Source organism: Nannospalax galili, unplaced genomic scaffold, assembly GCF_000622305.1.
Source record: "Nannospalax galili isolate Female #2095 unplaced genomic scaffold, S.galili_v1.0 scaffold186, whole genome shotgun sequence".
Lineage (NCBI taxonomy): Eukaryota > Metazoa > Chordata > Mammalia > Rodentia > Spalacidae > Nannospalax > Nannospalax galili.
In genome coordinates this window covers 3,761,386-3,768,159 of record NW_008358774.1, presented here as the reverse complement: position 1 = coordinate 3,768,159, position 6,774 = coordinate 3,761,386, and positions in this window count along the sequence as shown.

Genomic DNA, 6,774 nt, shown 5'->3' with positions numbered 1-6,774 from the left:
TTTTCTAGTTCCGTGTCTAGTACTTGTAATTCTAATTACTCTTGCCTTTACTTCTTCACATCTCCTATTCATGATTCAAGGACTTTCTTCTCGCCTTAGAAACAAGAGTTATGTAATTTTGGAGTCTTTTAGATAGACCCACTGAAGGGGTACTTCAATTGCCTCACCCTGTGTCCCTGTTCAGCATGGAAGAAGCCAGAGCAGTGGGCATCCCTATTCCCTATTAGCAATTTGGGTAACCCCTTCAGAAGATGGAGTGATAAGAATGGGAGGTAGGAATTGGCTAGGCAGTTAGGGTATAAAGACCCCAAAGAAATGTAGCCAGTTTCTTGGCTAAAAGTTAAAATGTCCTTGAGCCTGTTAGCAACATACTCTCTTCCAAGGCCAAAGATGTCAAAAGTATTTGGGAGCTTGTATCCAATCCTTAATAGATTTTAGGGTTACCTTTTCAGAGGGGAGGGAATGGGCATGGATTTGATCAAAACACCTTATATACATGTATGAAATTCTCAATAAAGTTTTTGTAAAAATTAAAAAAAAAAGAGTACTTGCTATTCTTCAAGAGGAACAAAGTTGGGTTTCCAGAACCCACATTGGGTGGTTTATAACTCCAGCTCCAAGGAAGATTACATCCTCTTCCAGCCTCTTTTGGAACCCACACATATGTGGTATATACTCACAGAGACACACCATACATACACATAAATAAAAATAAAGCTTTAAACTTCTTCCATTAATATATACTATCTAAGACTGTATGCATTGATTGGTGGTCTGTAATCTTTCCAATACTTCTATTCCACAGAAATTAGTAAGATAAAGAAGGAGGTCAGCTCTGTGCTTTTTTTTTAAAGACTATCTTTTTCAGTAAGGTCAAATTTAAACTAAATTCCACTTTAAAAATAGATTGAAACAGGGAGGGGATCTGAATGTGATCAAAATACATTGTATGAAATTTTGGAATCAATAAAAAATAAATGAGAAAATAAATGTCCATTGTGACAACATAAGTAAAAGTGTGTGACATCTGAAGTGAAGGAGGGCAGTCATGGACAAATATCACATGATCTCACTTATATATGGAGCCTAAAACTCGATCCCACGGTAGGGAGTATAATGGTATTTGCCAGAGACTGAAATTATTGGAGGCAGGGCTAGATGTTATTAAAGGTACATAATTATAGTTAGGAAGACCTCATGTCAAGAGATCTATCATGCAGCAAGGTGACTCCAGTTAGCAAAAAATATATTCTTGAAAAATGTAAAGAGACTGTTATGAGTTCTCATCACAAAAAATGATAGTGTGAATAGAATTGATAATTAGCTACATTGAAGCAATCTACAATGTGTATGGATATCTTTTTTACAACATCATGTTGTTTATGATAAAAGCAGAGCACTTGTCCTTGGTACGTCACCTCTCCCTTATCGTTGCTGCTGCTGTTTCTTTAATTTTTGTTTTGTCGTTTTGAGACAGGGTCTCCCTGTAGTCCTAGCTGGTCTGGAACTCGCTATGGAGACCAGGCTGGCCTCCATCTCACAGAAATCTTCCTGCCTCTGCCTCCTGAGTCCTGGGACTAAAGATATGTCCGGCTTTGTTTATTTTAGAGCTTGTGATCCTGACAGGGAACATGATTCAGAGCCCCTGCTTGTGATCTTGATGTGTTGCTCATCTCCTGGCTTACTGAATCAGAAGAGGAATTGGGGACATGATGGGATAGAGAAGACAGGGAGAAGAAAGACAGAAACAGATCAGTAGAGAGAGAAGTGGCAAGTGGACAGAAAGTTCATACAGATTATTAGGGAGTAGCACAGAAGAAGTCGAAGTCAAAGAAACGGAATTCAGTCTAAAACTTTTATTTCATCTTGCATTCACTTGATAGACTATAAATACTGAGATAGGTATTTTGATGGGAGTGTGTGTGTGCATGCCATTTTTCAGGCAGGATAGATAAGTCAGTAGAACACTTAGCAGTAGGCTAAACAAATTGTCTTAACTGCTTTGAATGCTCTGAGCAAACTTGCCATTTTTATTCATGGGCTTCTGAGCCATAGCTCCCAGTGGATCCATGAAGATTAAATAAATTATGTTTCTGATCATTAGTGAGCAATGGCAAAGGTAGAGCCTGCAGTAATTCCGAAGACAGACGCTTGCTTCTGCATTGGGCAGGACACCCTTTTGTCATCCTTGTTTTGATGCAAAGAGGAATATGTTGAAGATGAAGATGGTGGCTGGACCCCAGCTTGACCTATCAACTAGTGGGGCAGAGTCAGGGCATGGAAGGGGGGTGAGGGATCATTTTACTAGTCATAGACCCATAGCCAACAGAGGTTTCAAGAACTGCTGGTTCTCCTGCAGCAACTTCATTCTGTTTTAACTGCAAAGGGCAGAGGATGAGCAGGGGACCCACGGAACAGGCATTCCTACAAAATGAGAAAGACAAAAGCTTGCCCAGGGTTACCAGCAAAGATGTGCCACCCTGTAAGGGCCCCAAATGCCTTTCCCTGGAGCAAATCTAGAACATTATTATATCACTGCAGACCAAAGGTTCCTGTGCATCTCCTTATTATTTCCATATTGTGATGACCTCAAGTCCAGACCAACAATTGGGGTCAGCAAGGAAATGGGAACTGGATTCTGAATTCTTCCTTTCACCTGTCCCCCACACCTTACTCCTCCTCCCAAAGGTTTGTTTTCCTGTTAGATGCCACGTTGATGATTCTAAATCCCAGATCGTCATGCTCAGTTAGTGAATAACAGGCTGTCAAATAGAGCAATAAATCTTCTTGCTTGGTGACTACTGTGTGGAGCTGCCATGCCATCGCTTTCACATGCCCACTAAGGCTGTGTGATGAGTGAGGCTGATGGCAGTCCTGTGCTCTCTGGGGACTGGGATCAAGGTGCAAACATATTGAGATGGGATGATTGCTGGATCTGTCCTGCTTCCGCAGTGCCTCAGCTCATGCCTGGATATCCAAAGGCAATCTGCCATGCAAGCTCTGTTAATTATGTTGGCTCTATGCCTCTTTGGAATCTCTCTCCCTTTCCGAGATTCTGACAACTGTTTCAGAGCATAGTGTGGTCCTGGCAAAGTGGTCATTTGGGTTATTTATGAGGCTGTTTTCTGTCTCTTTCATTTCCTGTGCCCAGAGCTGGAGCTGTTCTTTGAGCTCCTCCCTGGGGCTTACCAGGAAGAGCATTGGGGATCCATCTCTCTTGTTAAGGTTGATCTCTCAGCGAGTGCTCTAGAGAGAAAGCATTGAGCTGCTTTGCAGAAGCATTGTTAATGGAATAGAACGGATTCATGAGATCCAGCCAAAGCTTCATGGCTTTTGTACACAAGTTGCATGTTCATAACTGAGACAATTTCCAGAGAAAGGACACAGAAGCCATATTTGTCATGAGAAGGACCACAGTGTGACAGGGTGAGAATCCTGTACCTAACTGAGCTGTAAGAAATAGAGTTCTTACCTGAATATTCCTGAGCGTGTGGTACCTTTTACTCACAGGCTAAGCGAAGAGAGTCCAGACAGGCTGCTAGCCTTTGAATCCTGCTATACCGTGTGTCTCACCAAGCATGCATTCTTACAAGAGGAATTCTTATAACAGGCTTTACTTGCTTCCATCCCCACAATCCAGTTAATACTTAACCACATAAGGTCAAATCCTGTATCAAATGACATAATGCATGTGAAATGTTTAGCCCTTGCTGGGTGCACAATAAGTCTTCCCAATGTGATAGGAATTAATAGTACGAAAACACCAAGGATCAGGATTTCCATGGTAATGTTCAGTGTTGCCCTCTGCTTGCTTGGTCTTTGGTACTCATTTGCCCCTTGTCTGTACATATGTGTTTGTGGGGAGTATTTTGTGAAATCAGCATTTCTGTCAGAGTTATGAAACGTGCAGCTGAGATTTGAGTGTATTCCCTTGAGAGATGGAATAACTCTCGGAGTCAGCATATCTGTGCATCATGTGACTGGAGACAAGAATTAAGTCCCTTAAATACTCTTAGGATGTCTGTCAATTTGATTTTTCCCAGCTCTTAGGAGAAGAGGAACATCTTTAGAAGGTTGTAAAAGGAGTTATTTTTAGAAATAACACAAGTATGGTAACTGTAGGTGCAGGTAGGGAAATTAGTATTGAACTACAGGCTTTCCTAATTGTTAATTTCAGTTTCTTTGGGATGCGTGGAAGTTGGCATCAGTGAACCAAAATGTATCTTAATCCTCTCAGTTTGATTTCATGAAAGGTCTCTGGTACTGAGATCCAGAGTTTGTCCTGTTTGGAGACATATATATATATATATATAATTTTTACACAGGAACTCTTGTCAACATATCCTCAACCATTCATTGTTTTGCTTTTGAAACCCTAAACTCCTTTTATTTGTCCCCATGGCTACTATGTAGTTAAAAAGCCAGCAGATGCTTTCTGTAGGTTCCAGAGAAGAACTACTGACTATAGAAAGCAATCTGAAATTTTCAATTCAGTGCAAAATCTCTAAGACATAGAACTTGTATTTTTCCTGAAAGCCTCTAGATCCTCTTCTAGGTCTCAGTATTCTGTTATGGCAGCCCATGGAAAAGCACTTTTTCGAAAAGGTGCATCAGGTCAGGCAGTGCTGCCTTTACTTGTGAGGAAATCAATGCTGGGGGTTACCAATGACTTTAGAATAATGTCATGCTCAGCAAAACTGCTACCAGTGTGCCCACTTCTACAGGAAAAAACACTGACTCTCACTGCTCTGAAATTATCGGAGTATCAGTTTCCTCTCTGAAATGAGGCCATAAATATGGCAATCTAATAGGCATGATTCTGGGCATGTAGTAGTAACTTAATAAATAATAGCTATTCAGTGGCTTATTAATCAGTAAACAATAGTTACTTTAGAGACCAAGAAATGGTTATGTCAAACAATGACCTTGTTATTCAGTTATTTGGTGTTAAATAATACATGGATCACTTATTTAACATGTTTATAAGATCTGTATTAAATAAGGGTTCTGTATTTGATCAAGATAAGAAGGTATTTAAAACTGGAAATGGAACTATTTCATATAGCAAGGCACCTTTTCAAGGTTAGGATTCCCAAATTTTGAGAAGTCATGTCTTTGAAGAGAGAGGCTTTTCTTTCTTCTTCTGTGTCCCAACCCCCTTTGTTGCTGGGCATTGAACCCTAGGCCTTATATGCATACACACTAGTCAAGTGCTTTACCATTGAGCAACATCCCAGCCCAGGAATTTTTCTTAATGCTTGATGAGTACACGATTCCTCACATTGGTACATTGACCTTTTAATGTCCATAGGAAGGTGAATTCATTTCTTATCTCAAAACCAGGATCATAATATAATAATAATATATTGAGAGCAATATGGTACAAAAGAGTACATAAATAAATTATGGTTTGTCATTATAGTGGATGCTGTAGTGCTGTTAAAAAAAAGACTGTATATATGTCACGCAAAAGCTATGCTGAGTAAGGCAAGTTTCAAAATACTAAAGAAAAATATAGTTCATACAAAGGTTAAAGAAACAATGTTATAACTTTTTTCTGTATTGCATGATCCTGTAATAGAGGAGAAAAATGCCTTGGGGAAAATAGCAATAGTTTGAAAACACATTGAGGAGGGGTCCTCAGCAACTTTAGGAAAACTGGTTTCCTTTGGAGAGGGCAGAATGTCATAGAGAAAGTTATTAATCCAGGTTTGAGCATGTTTCTAGTTTTTGTTTCTTCAAAGGGAATGAAGTTTCCACAAGAGATTGGTTCCTGGGCTATATATCTATAATCCCAGTGCTAGGGAGGTAGAGATAGGCATTCCTGGAACTCATTGATAAGGCAGCCTAGTCCTAAAATACAGTGATTGAGGAAGACAGCCAGTACCAAGTTTGGGCTTCCAGGAGGACCCACATATATACAACTCCCTCTCTCCCTCTCTGACACATGCACAGCCTTTTAAAATCAAGATTCTTTTAATCCTTGAATGTAGAAATTGCAGATATAAAAGTCTAACTACAAATGTTCAAACCAGGAACTTGAAGTAAAAGAAATAATTTTATAATAATTTTACATTGCTTTTAAAGATTTATTAGCAGAAACTACCCTCATTTTCTGTTAATAGTTATGCTCTGTTTAAGCATGATTCTGACACTTAAATTCTTTCTAAGTTCAGTTTTGTGCCTTTATGTCTCCAAAAAGGATATAGATATATGAGATCCTCCCCTTTTCTGCCTTCTGCCATGAGGTGGACCACCTCCTTCTGAGCAATGATGGGAGGGAATATTTGCCTTGTGTTCTAGTTTGTTTCTCCATTGTTGTGACAAAACACTCTGACCACTAACAACTTGGAGAGGAAAGGGTTTATTTGCCTTACATCACCTGGGTCACAGTTCATCCAGGAGCCCAAGGTAGGAACTCAGGCCTGGAACCTGAAGGCAGGAGCTGGACCACAGGCCATGGAGGAGTGGTGCTTACTGGCTTGCTCCCCTGGCCCCTGCTCAGCCTGCTTTCTTATGCAATACAGGTCCACCTGCCCAGGGGTGGCACCACCCACAGTGGGCTGGGCCCTCCCACATCACTCATCAAGAAGATGCCCCTCAGACATGGCCACAGGCCAGTCCAATAGAGGCAATTCCCCGATTGTGGCTCCCTCAACCCAGGTGTGTCAAGTTGACACTAAAGCTACCCAGCACATCTTGTTTCACCCCACGTCATCTTTTCTCTTGATTGTAATGCATTCTCATTTCCTAGTTTGCTCCTTGGTTTGTCAT